General features: G+C 43.1%; 1 protein-coding gene across 1 annotated transcript in view; it reads left to right on the top strand.

Annotated features, from left to right (window-relative positions):
• The first annotated feature begins 2,227 nt into the window (after positions 1–2,227).
• LOC124595658 (oxidized low-density lipoprotein receptor 1-like) overlaps positions 2,228–13,737 on the top strand; it is an 86,514-nt gene continuing 75,004 nt past the window's right edge. The window contains exon 1 of the mRNA XM_047134500.1: positions 2,228–2,273. The gene's annotated coding sequence lies outside the window, so the exon portion shown is untranslated. The remainder of the gene's footprint in view (positions 2,274–13,737) is intronic.

Below are 13,737 nucleotides of genomic sequence, written 5' to 3' on the forward strand. Positions count from 1 at the left end.
GGATTAAAAAGGCTGAAAGACAGGGGTGCAGTCTTTCGCCACTATTGTTCATTCTATACATCGATAAACCAGTGACGAAAATAAAAGAAAGGTTCAAGAGTGGGATTAAAACTCAGTGTCAAAGGATATCAGTGATAAGATTCGCTGACGACATTGCTATCCTCAGTGAAAGCGAAGAAGAATTAGAGGACCTGTTGAATGGAATGAACAGTCCAGAATATGGACTGAAAGTAAATCGAAGGAAGACAAAAGTAATGAAAAGTAGCGGAAATGAGAACAGCAAGCAACTTAACATCGAATCTGGGGATTAAGAACTAGACGAAGTTAAGGAATTCTGCTGCCTAGGCAGCAAAAGAACCCATGATGGGAGGAGGAAGGAGGACACAAAAACAGAATAGAACTGACAAAGAGGGCATTCCTGGCCATCAGTAGTCTAGTATAAAAAAATGGCTCTGAGCACTATGGGACTTAACATCGGAGGTCATCAGTCCCCTAGAATTTAAACCTAACTAACCTAAGGACATCACACACATCCATGCCAGAGGCAGGATTCAAACCTGCGACCGTAGCGGTCGCGCGGTTCCAGACTGAAGCGCCTAGAACTGCTCGGCCAATGCGTCCAGCTTCTCTAGTATCAAACATAAATCTTAATTTAAGGAAGAAATATCTGAGAATGTGCGTCTGGAGGACAGGATTGTATGGTAGTGAAACACAGAGTATGAGAAAACCGGATCAGAAGAGAATCGAAGCATTTGAGAAGTGGTGTTATAGAAGAATATTGAAAATTAGATGGACTGATAAGATACGAAATGGGAGGTACTCCACATAATCGACGAGGAAATGAATATGTGGTAAACACTGACAAGAAGGTTCAAAAAATGGTTCAAAAGGCTCTGAGCACTATGGGACTTAACTTGTGAGGTCATCAGTCCTCTAGAACTACTTAAACCTAACTAACCTAAGGACATCACACTCATCCATGCCCGAGGCAGGATTCGAACCTGCGACCGTAACGGTTACGCGGTTCCAGACTGTAGTGCCCAGAACCGCTCGGCCACTCCGGCCTGCACAGGAATAATGCACAGGATCTTAGGACATCTGTTAAGACGTCAAGGAATATCCTGTTTAGCACGGTAGGGAGCTGTAGAGAGTAAAGATTGTAGAGGAAGAAACAGGGATGGGAAAACAATGTAGGTTGTAAGTGCTAATCTGAGATGTAAAGGTTGGCACAGGAGAGGAATTTATGGGCGGCCGCGCCAAGTCAGACAAAAGACTGATGATTCAAGAAATAAATAAATAAACAAATGAAATCTTCAAGTTTTGTAGTCCTGTCTTCCTCAGTTGCGTGTAATATTACGGTATATTGATAATTTTTACTTATGGACCATCTGACAGCAACTGAATAAAACACAATTTTAGTGCCATACGCGTTTCGCCTTTATTTTCTGCAAGGCATCATCAATGACAGGTTGCGTGGACAATTTCTTACATATTACGTTCCTGTTGCATTTTTGGTGTTGTTCTTCTTCTTAAGAATGCCAATTTGCGGTTTTTTCCCCCACATTCCACAGCACTATGAAATGAACGCTTGTTCTGTCCAGAAACCAAAACATTGCATTGAAACAAGCGTTCAGTTCATAGTGCTGTTGAATGTGGGAAAAAAAAACCGCAAATTGGCATTCATAAGAAGAAGAACAACACCAAAAATGCAACAGGAGCGTAATATGTAAGAAATTGTCCACGTAACTTGCCACTGATGATGCCTTGCAGAAAATAAAGGCGAAACGCGTATGGCACTAAAATTGTGTTTTATTCAGTTGCTGTCAGACGGTCCATAAGTAAAAATTATCATTATACCGTAATAAAAATGAAAGCTCGGTAGTACGCAGGCGGACGTAATAAGAAGTGTAATGAGAAGTGGTTCTAGGAAAGCTGTGCCAAGTACTTAAGTATGAATTGCAGAGTAACCATACAGATGAAGGTGCTGGTCGTCTGCGTTCTTCCTGTTCTCACTGCTCCACTAGTGGCGCATCCTGAGAAGGCGGAGAAAGTGCGAAGTGCGTGCGTCACCGTGGGCTGCACAAAACCGGCGTTCCGGAATCACGTTCCCGGAGCCTGCCGAGGCTAGGGCCGGCGATGCCCCCCCCCCCCCCCCCTCTCCCACCTGGCGGACTTTCCGGGGCTCAGTGGGTCAACGGAAAGACTCGCGGCGCAGTGCGCACAATAAGCAGCCCCCGCAGTTGCTGCACGGACGTCTCCTCCACCGAGCGCAGGTAAGCTCTCGGCTGACACTGACCTGCATTTACTCGAGTACCGAACCGTTAGTACACGAATACGAATCACAAAAAGTGTAAGTGAGCGTGAAGTACCGTGCGTTTAACAAGCGAGTAGATTACGTGTGAATGAATTGACTGTGGTCGTTTTTCGCTGTGGCTACATAGATACTCGTTTATAAACAAAACGCTCTTTTCTTGCCAGAACATTGGTATTTAATTTTCCTGACGCGTTTCGCCTTTCATATCAGAGCATGTTCCTCAGTAGTTGACAGTTTTATTTTTACGTTAACATGGTATATCACAGTCGACGGCGAAAACTTAACACGGGTGAAAGCATTCAGTAATACAAGCAGTTCCGCGTATCCGCAAATGAACTGTTTCGAGATTATTACAAATTTGTGGTTACGAGCCACCACTGGCTTCAGCATGAAGTATTGTCCTAATGTATTTGAAATGTAAACTGTTCGGTTAAATTCCCGTATAATTGGGCTTAAAATTCACCGATGGTCTATCGTAAAAAGTCTAGTTATTAGAATGAGAATTTCACTCTGCAGCGGAGTGTGTGCTGAAATGAAACTTTCCGAGTTCGAGTCTCGGTCCGGCACACAGTTTTAATCTTCCAGGAAGTTTCAGTCTAGTTATTGTATGGCATGATTCCTCCTAATTGGAAACGTTTTTCATTCCCTCACAGTCAATGTCACCTTTCCTTCCCAAGACTTGTGTCTTAAAGTGTACCTATTGAGTGTAGGCGATTATAGTGGGTGTGCGCAATATTGTCACTTTCCGCTACCTACTTACAGCAATATCTGCACTCGGTAGCTGCGCGCACACGCTGCTGGTTCACCATCAACTAAACACTTACGTGAGAGCGTTCTGTGACCAACAATGAAAAGTCAGATAGGTGCATTATAGTTACACACGGAAAATTCTTCCTATTTTTATTTATGTCACTGATTTCGTATAGATGATGACCAGGTTTGAAGCAGTTTAATTGTTTCTAACAGGTAAGGGGAACAGAAAATTGCGAATCACGCAAAAGAACATTAAACGTCACGTTTTCTGCTAGTGTTTACAAAGTAACTATTAAAAATCCTAATTAATAATGGGAATTTGCAGTTCATTAACAACAATCTCAACAGTTCTGAAGTATATTACAGGTACACGAGACTTTAATAATCTTCCCACGGTATCCAATGGCAATAATTGTACATCTACGCAAAGAATTTTACTCGCATTCCAACAGGCCCTGCTCACAATCTGCAAGTGAGTTCATACGACACTGCTTATTCAACATTAAATTGTAATATAACGTTTTCCGAGGCTGATGTAAATAAACACAGATACGAGAACCACTGCATACTTTTCTGTAACCGAAACGTGGTGCCGAGGGAATAACAAATGTAACCCAATGACACGATATTGCAATGCTAAGACTTCTGAAATCAAAGCTGAGACTTAACACGTACTGACCGAAATGAAGTCAAAACTAAGAACGACAACTGTTTGAAATGGCGCGAGCGTTGGCCTCATAAGGAATCCCGCTAGAATATTAAGCAATTTTGGTTATTAAGTTACAGTCTGAAAATCCCGTGGGTTAAAATTGTCATTCCTAACTGGCAGCTGAAACTATGGTAAGTTTGGTTTAACGGATATTGGATATGGCCGGTAGCTATTAAAATGTATAGAACCAAATTATGTATACAGACTGGGATTCACAGGATTACAAGTTAGGCAATCATACTGAATGTTGAAATTTACTGAAAATCACATAATTCATAATTAGTGAACGTTGTCACATTATACGGGTGTCACCGGAGGCACAAACGTCAGATTAACAAAAGTCTGTGAATAAATCCTGGAATGTTACAGCACTTTGGTCATGATCTATTCCGAACGTTTGGGCTAGTTGAAATCTTTACTTAACAATATCTGATAAACTAAGTTTGGACAAATATAGTTACCTTACTGAACTCAGGGTACATTGCCCTTTGTAGCGAATGGAGTCTTTCCTTTAGATTGAACATATTAGCTCACAGTTGTTTTAGGGCTAGCTGGCTGTACAGAATTTTATGATTACAAACAATTTTTGAACTACTGATTTGTAGTGAAACTAATAATTACAATTCCATCAGAACAGTAAGTAGCATGATCTCAGTAATGAGGTATTGAAGGGGATAGCCGTTTATGCAAAACCCACATTTTGTACAATATGTGCTCACTATCGTAATATTACCATTAATATTTGAATAAGAATATTAGCAAAAAAATTATATATGCTTTAACTTTTAAATTAGGGGTGTAGATAAAGTAGGATGATGTGGGCTAGTCCAGCTTTGTCACTGTCTGTTGTCATGTACGTGTTGCGTGTCGTGACGAAGGAACGGAGAGGTTGGAACCCCGTGCCGGCTCGTAGCCTATTGTAGACCTCTCAGCTAGCGTGGGGCCACCAGGCTTAACATTCCCATCCGACGGACGGGACACCATAAACAGTGCCTCGTGGCCTCACTTCAGGAGACACTACCGAGAGATTGCGAATTTAATGCTGGATGTTGTTTGTTGCTGTTGTCTTCAGTCCTGAGACTGGTTTGATGCAGCTCTCCAAGCTGCTCTGTCCTGTGCAAGCTTCTTCATCTCCCAGTACTTACTGCAACCTTCTGAATCTGCTTAGTGTATAGATCTCTTGGTTTCCCTCTACGATTTTTACTCTCCACGCTGCCCTCCAATGCTAAATTTGTGATCCCTTGATGCCTCAGAACATGTCCTGCCAACCGATCCCTTCTTCTTGTCAAGTTGCGCCACAAACTCCTCTTCTTCCCAATTCTATTCAATACCTCCTCATTAGTTATGTGATCTACCCATCTAATCTTCAGCATTATTCTGTAGCACCACATTTCGAAAGCTTCTATTCTCTTCTTGTCCAAACTATTTATCGTCCATGTTTCACTTCCATACATGGCTACACTCCATACAAATACTTTCAGAAACGACTTCCTGACACTTAAATCTACACTCGATGTTAACAAATTTCTCTTCTTCAGAAACGCTTTCCTTGCCATTGCCAGTCTACATTTTATATCCCCTCTGTTTCGACCATCATCAGTTATTTTGCTCCCCAAATAGCAAAACTCCTCATTTCCTAATCTAATTCCCTCAGCATCACCCGACTTAATTCAACCACATTCCATTATCCTCGTTTTGCTTATGTTGATGTTCATCTTATACCCTCCTTTCAAGATACTGTCCATTCCGTTCAACTGCTCTTCCAAGTCCTTTGCTGTCTCTGACAGAATTACAATGTCATCGGCGAACCTCAAAGTTTTTATTTCTTCTCCATGGACTTTAATACCTACTCCGAATTTTTCTTTTGTTTCCTTTACTGCTTGCTCAATATACAGATTGAATAACATCGGGGACAGGCTACAACCCTGTCTCACTCCTTTCCCAACCGCTGCTTCCCTTTCATGCCCCTCGACTCTTATAACTGCCATTTGGTATCTGTACAAATTGAAAATAGCCTTTCGTTCCCCGTATTTTACCCCTGCCACCTTAAGAATTTGAAAGAGAGTATTCCAGACAACATTGTCAAAAGCTTTCTCTAAGTCTACAAATGCTAGAAATGTAGGTTTGCCTTTCGTTAATCTATTTTCTAAGATAAGTCGTAGGGTCAGTATTGCCTCACGTGTTTCAACATTTCTGCGAAATCCAAACTGATCTTCCCCGAGGTCGGCTTCTACCAGTTTTTCCACTCGTCTGTAAAGAATTCGCATTAATATTTTGCAGCTGTGACTTATTAATCTGATAGTTCGGTAATTTTCACATCTGTCAACACCTGCTTTCTTTGGGTATGGAATTATTATATTCTTCTTGAAGTCTGAGGCTATTTCGCCTGTCTCATACATCTTGCTCACCAGATGGTAGAGTTTTGTCAAGACTGGCTCTCCCAAGGCCGTCAGTAGTTCCAATGGAATGTTGTCTACTCCCGGCGCCTTGTTTCGACTCAGGTCTTTCAGTGCTCTGTCAAACTCTTCACGCAGTATCGTATCTCCCATTTCATCTTCATCTACATCCTCCTCCATTTCCATAATATTGTCCTCAAGGACATCGCCCTTGTATAGACCCTCTATATACTCCTTCCACCTTTCTGCTTTCCCTTCTTTGCTTAGAACTGGGTTTCCATCTGAGCTCTTGATATTCATACAACTGGTTTTCTTTTCTCCAAAGGTCTCTTTAATTTTCCTGTAGGCAGTATCCATCTTACCTCTAGTGACATATGCCTCTACATTCCTGCTTAGCCATTTTGCACTTCATGTCGATCTCATTTTTGAGACGTTTGTATCCCCTTTTGCCTGCTTCATTTACTGCGTTTTTATATTTTCTCCTTTCATCAATTAAATTCAATATTTCTTCTGTTACCCAAGGATTTCTACTAGCCTTCGTCTTTTTACCTACTTGATCCTCTACTGCCTTCACTACTTCATCCCTCAGAGCTACCCATTCTTCTTCTACTGTATTTCTTTCCCCCATTCCTGTCAATTGTTCCCTTATGCTCTCCCTGAAACTCTGTACAACCTCTGGTTTAGTCAGTTTATCCAGGTCCCATCTCCTTAAATTCCCACCTTTTTGCAGTTTCTTCAGTTTTAATCTACAGTTCATAACCAATAGATTGTGGTCAGAGTCCACATCTGCCGCTGGAAATGTCTTACAATTTAAAACCTGGTTCCTAAATCTCTGTCTTACCATTATATAATCTATCTGATACCTTCTAGTACCTCCAGGATTCTTCCATGTCTACAACCTTCTTTTATGATTCTTGAACCGAGTGTTAGCTATGATTAATTTATGCTCTGTGCAAAATTCTACCAGACAGCTTCCTCTTTCATTTCTCTCACCCAATCCATATTCACCCACTATGTTTCCTTCTCTCCCTTTTCCTACTGTCGAATTCCAGTCACCCATGACTATTAAATTTTCGTCTCCCTTCACTACCTGAATAATTTCTTTTATCTCATCATACATTCCTTCAATTTCTTCGTCATTTGCAGAGCTAGTTGGCATATAAACTTGTACTACTGTACTAGGAATGGGCTTCGTGTCTATCTTGGCCACAATAATGCGTTCACTATGCTGTTGGTAGTAGCTTACCCGCACTCCTATTTTTTATTCATTATTAAACCCACTCATGCAGTATCTCTTTTCGATTTTGTATTTCTAACTCTGAATTCACCCGACCAAAAGTCTTGTTCCTCCTGCCACCGAACTTCACTAATTCCCACTATATGTAACTTCAACCTATCCATTTCCCTTTTTAAATTTTCTAACCTACCTGCCCGATTAAGGGATCTGACATTCTACGCTCCGATCCGTAGAACGCCATTTTTCTTTCTCCTGATAACAACGTCCTCTTGAGTAGTCCCCGCCTGGCGATCCGAATGGGGGACTATTTTACCTCCGGAATATTTTACCCAAGAGGACGCCATCATCATTTAACCATAGAGTAATGCTGCATGCCCTCGGGAAACATTACGGCTGTAGTTTCCCCTTGCTTTCAGCCGTTCGCAGTCCAGCACAGCAAGGCCGTTTTGGTTAGTGCTGCAAGGCCAGATCCGTCAATCATCCAGACTGTTGCCCCTGCAACTACTGAAAAGGCTGCTGCCCCTCTTCAGGAACCACACGTGTGTCTGGCCTCTCAACAGGTACCCCTCCGTTGTGGTTGCACCTACGGTACGGCCATCTGTATCGCTGAGGCACGCAAGCCTCCCCACCAACGGCAAGGTCCATGGTTCATGGGGGTATTGGCGCAAAATCTGGTAACCGGGAACTCAACACCATCATCTCTCCTCCCCTCGCCGGCCAAATTCTGGCTGTGAAAATTTCTTTCTCCATCGAGATTTGAACAAGCTTAACTCCGAGTAGAGCAGCATCACATAGACATATGTTGCAGACCCCGGCTCGGAGGTGGGTGCATTAACAAAAATTACAGTAGTAATTCATTACGTCACATGTTACAATTTTCTGTACGCTCGTACTTTTTAAATGAGGTGCTCCATTAGTCGTCCTCGTATTTGGTTGCAATGGTACCCTCCCCTCTGCAATGACTGACGAATTCTTTCAAACTCTCGCAAATTATTTCGTAAATCTTGACAAGACGCTACAATTTGCTTCTCCAGTACTTGAACGTAATTAATGAGAGTTCTGTATGCAGGGTGGTTATAATTAAACTTTCGCTACTGGAGAGGGCTCCAATGAAAAACTAGTGATAGTAGGTCAATGAAACTTTTTTACAACATTTGTAAGAATATGCAAGAGAAATAACAAATAAACCATTGAAAGAAACACATTTTAATTTCATTACGAGAGAGTTCCAGTCTGGTCCTCTTGGTGGTTACGCATTTTGGAACGATCGGCCAATGATTCGGTTTTCTCCTAAATTGTTACTGAGTGACCGAGTGACCTCACGAGCAGTGTGAGCAGGAGCTCCATCGTGCATCAAAACAGTTGAGTCCAGAGAACCTCTGTCTCGTAGAAGAGGAATCACATGTTAGCGAACCAGATCACCGTAACGTGTTGCCGTTCGCGCTGCAGTCCTTGGTCCTTGTGCCGTGAAGCCACACCGCTTTCACTGCGCAGAGGAACTTCATGAACGTTCGTTGGCGGTGACGATCCCCAAATGCGAAGATTGTATGTTCACTGCCCCAGTGAACGTAAAGTGTGCTTGGTCACTCTACAGAATGTTCCAAGTCCACATGTCGTCAACTTCAAGTTTTGCAAGAAATGTAAGAGCAAAGTCTACTCGAACGGCCGGCCGCGGTGGACGTGCGGTTCTAGGCACTTCAGTCCGGAACCGCGTGACTGCTACGGTCGCAGGTTGGAATCCTGCCTCGGGCATGGATGTGTGTGATGTCCTTAGGTTAGTTAGGTTTAAGTAGTTCTAATTTCTAGGGGACTGATGACCTCAGATGTTGAGTCCCATAGTGCTCAGAGCCATTTGAACCAATTTTTTCTACTCGAACGTCTGCCTCACGTGGCAAAAGTTGGTGCGTAATGTGAAGTTTGTACAGGTACCATTTCACAGATGTTTGCAGCACTTTTCGAACGATGGACCATGGAATGTTCTGATGTAGTGGCGCAGCTCAGGGCATTGCTTGAAGATCGCACATTGCGTCCAGCATTCGGAGCCATGGCAATAGTAACTTCAACAATTTGCGGCACAATTGGCCATCAGCCTCTCCCAGGATAAAACGATTCATTGCCTGATCGTTCCTAAATGCGTAACCACCAAGATCTCCACATTTTAACCCTCTCATGTGGAAATTAAAACGTGTTTCTTTCAATGGTTTATTCGTTCTCTTTCATATGTCCTTATAAATGTTTGCAAAAGCTTCATTGCCCTACGATTACTCGTTTTTCATGGGGCCCTGTCAAGCAGCGATATTTTAATTATAACCACTCTGTACTTCACTTTTGAAATGATCCCAGACAAAAATATGCAGAGGATTGAGGCTATATGATCTTGGAGCCGAAGGTAAAAGGCCCTTTTGGACCTAATTATGTCGGACCACGTTGGCGCTTCAGATTATCAATTTACACCAGCAACAAAATGTGCCGCTGCGACATCATACGTGTACCACATTTCCCAACTATAAGCCATGGCTGAAATTTGGCCCCAGTTAGATGGGGACTCAATCGAAATATTTGTATTTTAAATACCTGTTTACTGACTATAACAATACTTCATACTGAACTCAGTGGTAGCTCGTAACACATATTTGTAATTATAGTGCTAACGACGATTTCCGGCCCTATGTTTACCACAACGTTTCTGCTTTTACAGTGTGTCCATAAAAGAATGACTCAGTTTCAGTGGCATTTTGTAACAGTTAAATTTAAATTTTTTACAACTGATCATACATCACATTGAACGTAAACCAGTATTTTCTAGGGGACTGATGACCTCAGATGTTAAGTACCATAGTGCTCAGAGCTATTTGAACCATTTTGAAACCGCTTATCACGAGCAGTCACCTCAACCACTTTTTCGTTTTTTTTTTTTTTTTTTTTTTTTTTTGTTATATTTCGTTGTATTTGGTCGCAGCGGACGTCACATGACATCTGCTGAAGTCCATTGTTGGTCCTTACACTCGGTTATTTGTTAGAGAGACCAGCCAACTCTCTGACCAAACACGCTGAGCTACCGTGCCGGCACCTACGCTCATGCTTCCAGGACGAACCCAAACCTCCATACATCATTGTATGTCTACCTCATTTACTTGAGCAGTTACTGTGATTTGCGCACAGGGAGAAAGTTCCATTATTATTATCGGGGCCTTGTCTAGGCATGAAATAGTATGTCTGTGTTAAATGATGAACTATGCAGTGTCCTTCAGACATGCATGCACTGAACACCACATGATCAAGAAAGTCATCTTCCCACTGCAACACTTCACTTGCAGAGTTATAATGTACACCGTAAACGTCTGCCTTTAAAGCGTACACTAACTGTAACTGCTTTGAATGCATGTGAAATTTTCTAAAAATATTCTACACTGTCGTCTTTGGCAACTGAAGTGTAAGACTTACTTTCTGAAAAGAATTCTTAGGACTACGAAGACGAGATGCTCTGAATTGATAAGCATCCTCCGCAGTGCTTTTCCCTTTTGATCGACTTAACGCACGGAATTCCATCCCACAGATTGACATCCAACACCTGTGCAACACAATGCATGCACGTCTGCACGCTTGCATTCAACATTCTAGCGGTTACAACTGCTATTACTGTACCGTCCGTCTAGGTAGCTGAATGGTTAGCGCGGCGGAATGCCATGCCATGCCATGGGGCCTGGGTTCGATTCCCGGGTGGGTCGAAGATTTTTCTCCACTCAGAGACTGGGTGTTGTGTTGTCTCCATCATCATCATCTCATCCCCATCGACACGCAAGTCGCCGAAAAAAAAAAAGTGGCGTCAGCTAAAAAGATTTGCACCAGGTGACCAGACTACGCAACGGGAGGCCCTAGCCACACGACATTTTCAATTCCATCAATGTACCAGCATGTCACATTTCCTATAACTCATCTCCCACTTGTGATATTCCAGTTTTAATCATTTACACTATGTGATCAAATGTATCCGGACACCTGGCTGAAAATTACTGACAAGTTCGTGGCGTCCTCCATTGGTAATGATGGAATTCCCCCATCCTAAGCCTTGATGACAGCTTCCACTCTCGCAGGCATACATTCAATTAGGTGCTTGAAGGTTTCTTGGGGAATGGCAGCCCATTCTTCACAGAGTACAGCACTGAGGACAGGTATCGATCTCGGTCGGTGAGGCCTGGCACGAAGTTTACGTTCCAAAACATCCCAGAGGTTTTCTATGGGATTTAGGTCAGGACTCTGTGCAGGCCAGTCCATTACAGGGATGTTATTGTCGTGTAACCACTCTGCCACAGACCGTTCATTATGAAAAGGTGCTCGATCGTGTTGAAAGGTGTAATCACTATCCCCGAATTGCTCTTCAACAGTGGGAAGCGAGAAGGTGCTTAAAACATCAATGTAAGCCTGTGCTGTGATAGTGCCACGCAAAACAACAAGGGGTGCAAGCCCCCTCCATGAAAAACACGACCACACTAAAACACCACCGCCTCCGAATTTTGCTGTTGCCACTACACATACTGGCAGATGACGTTCACCGTGCATTCGCCATACCCACACCCTGCCATCGGATCGCCACATTGTGTACCGTGAGTTGTCACTCCACACAACGTGTTTCCACTGTTCAATCATCCAATGTTTACGCTCCTTACACCAAGCGAGACGTCGTTTGACATTTACCGGCGTGATGTGTGGCTTATGAGCAGCCACTTGAGCATGAAATCCAAGTTTCCTCACCTCCCGCCAAACTGTCATAGTACTTGCAGTGGATCTTGATGCAGTTTGGAATTCCTGTGTAATGGTCTGGATAGATGTCTGCCTATTACACAACTGTCGGCAGTCTCTGTCAATCAACAGACGAGGTCGGCCTGTACGCTTTTGTGCTTTACGTTTCCACTTAACTATCACATCGCAAACAGTGGACCTAGGGATGTTTAGGAGTGTGGAAATCTCGCTTACAGACGTATGAAACAAGTGACACCCAGTCACCTGACCACGTTCGAAGTTCGTGAGTTCCGCGGAGCGCTTCATACTGCTCTCTCACGATGTCGAATGACTACTGAGGTCGCTGACATGGAGTACCTGGCAGTAGGTGGCAGCACAATGCACCTAATATGAAACACGTATGTTTTTGGGGGCGTCCGGATACTTTTGATCACATAGTGCATTATTCCTCTGGCGCTTGCTATGCTCGGAGTAATCTGCTGCGTCAACCGATTGGCCTGGAGGAACCTTAGAGCACCTGTACCAGTTATCGGAATAGGGAGACACCACCAGATTATGGGACCTGTGTAACTGTCCCCTTAATTATTCAGCGTGTCACAACGGTAAACCATCCCATATTGAATTCCAGCATTACCGGTGGAGGGCGCCACGAACTTGTAAGTCATTTTCAGCCAGGTGTCCGTGTACTTCTGATCACATTGTGCAAGAAAAGCGCCAAGAACTTCATACTTATTCTCGATAACTCTTAATCCATATTTACCATTTTTCTCGTAAATATTTTACGCGGACTCAGCCATGTGGGTATAAATTAGTGGTGGAAGTTCACAAATTATGCTGTTTCCACGCGGGCTAAAAAGGCAGTAGTCGCCTAGCGACAAGAACTGCTGTGGAGTCCTGTTGAATGTTTTCTCTTGCTCGGCAGCAGCAACCTGGCACACTTCGCTGCCGTGAAGCAGCGGTTCGGAGTCCGGATTTCTTTGCTGCTTTTCGCCGCAACAGTGTACTCAACTTATTTCACTATTTTCAAAGAGTTCGCTTATCTGTCTGTTGTGGTCTTTCAGTCCCAAGACTGGTTTGATGCAGCCCTCCATGCTACTCTATCCTTTGCAGGCCTCGCCATCTCCGAGTAACTACCGCAACCTACATCCTTCCGAATATGCTTAGTGTATTCATCTCTTGGTCTCCGTCTACGATTTTTACCCCCAAAACTTCCCTCCAGCACTAATCTGGTGATCCCTGGATGACTCAGAATGTTTCCTACCAACCGATCCCTTCTTCTAGATTTCTTTTCTTCCGAATTCTATTCAGTACCTCCTCATTAGTTACATGATCTACTCATATATTCTTCAGCATTCTTCTGTAGCACCACGTTTCAAAAGCTCCTACTCTCTTCTTGTCTAAACTATTTATCGTCCACGTTTCAGTTTACATAGCTAAACTCAACACAAATACTTTCAGAAAAGACTTTCTGACACTTAAATCTATACTCGAGGTTAACAAATTTCTCTTTGTCAGAAAGGCTCTTCTTGCCACCGCTAGTCTATATTTTATGTTCTCTCTACTTCGACCATATCATTTATTTTGCTGC

Source organism: Schistocerca americana, chromosome 2, assembly GCF_021461395.2.
Source record: "Schistocerca americana isolate TAMUIC-IGC-003095 chromosome 2, iqSchAmer2.1, whole genome shotgun sequence".
In the NCBI taxonomy this organism is placed as follows: Eukaryota; Metazoa; Arthropoda; class Insecta; order Orthoptera; family Acrididae; genus Schistocerca; species Schistocerca americana.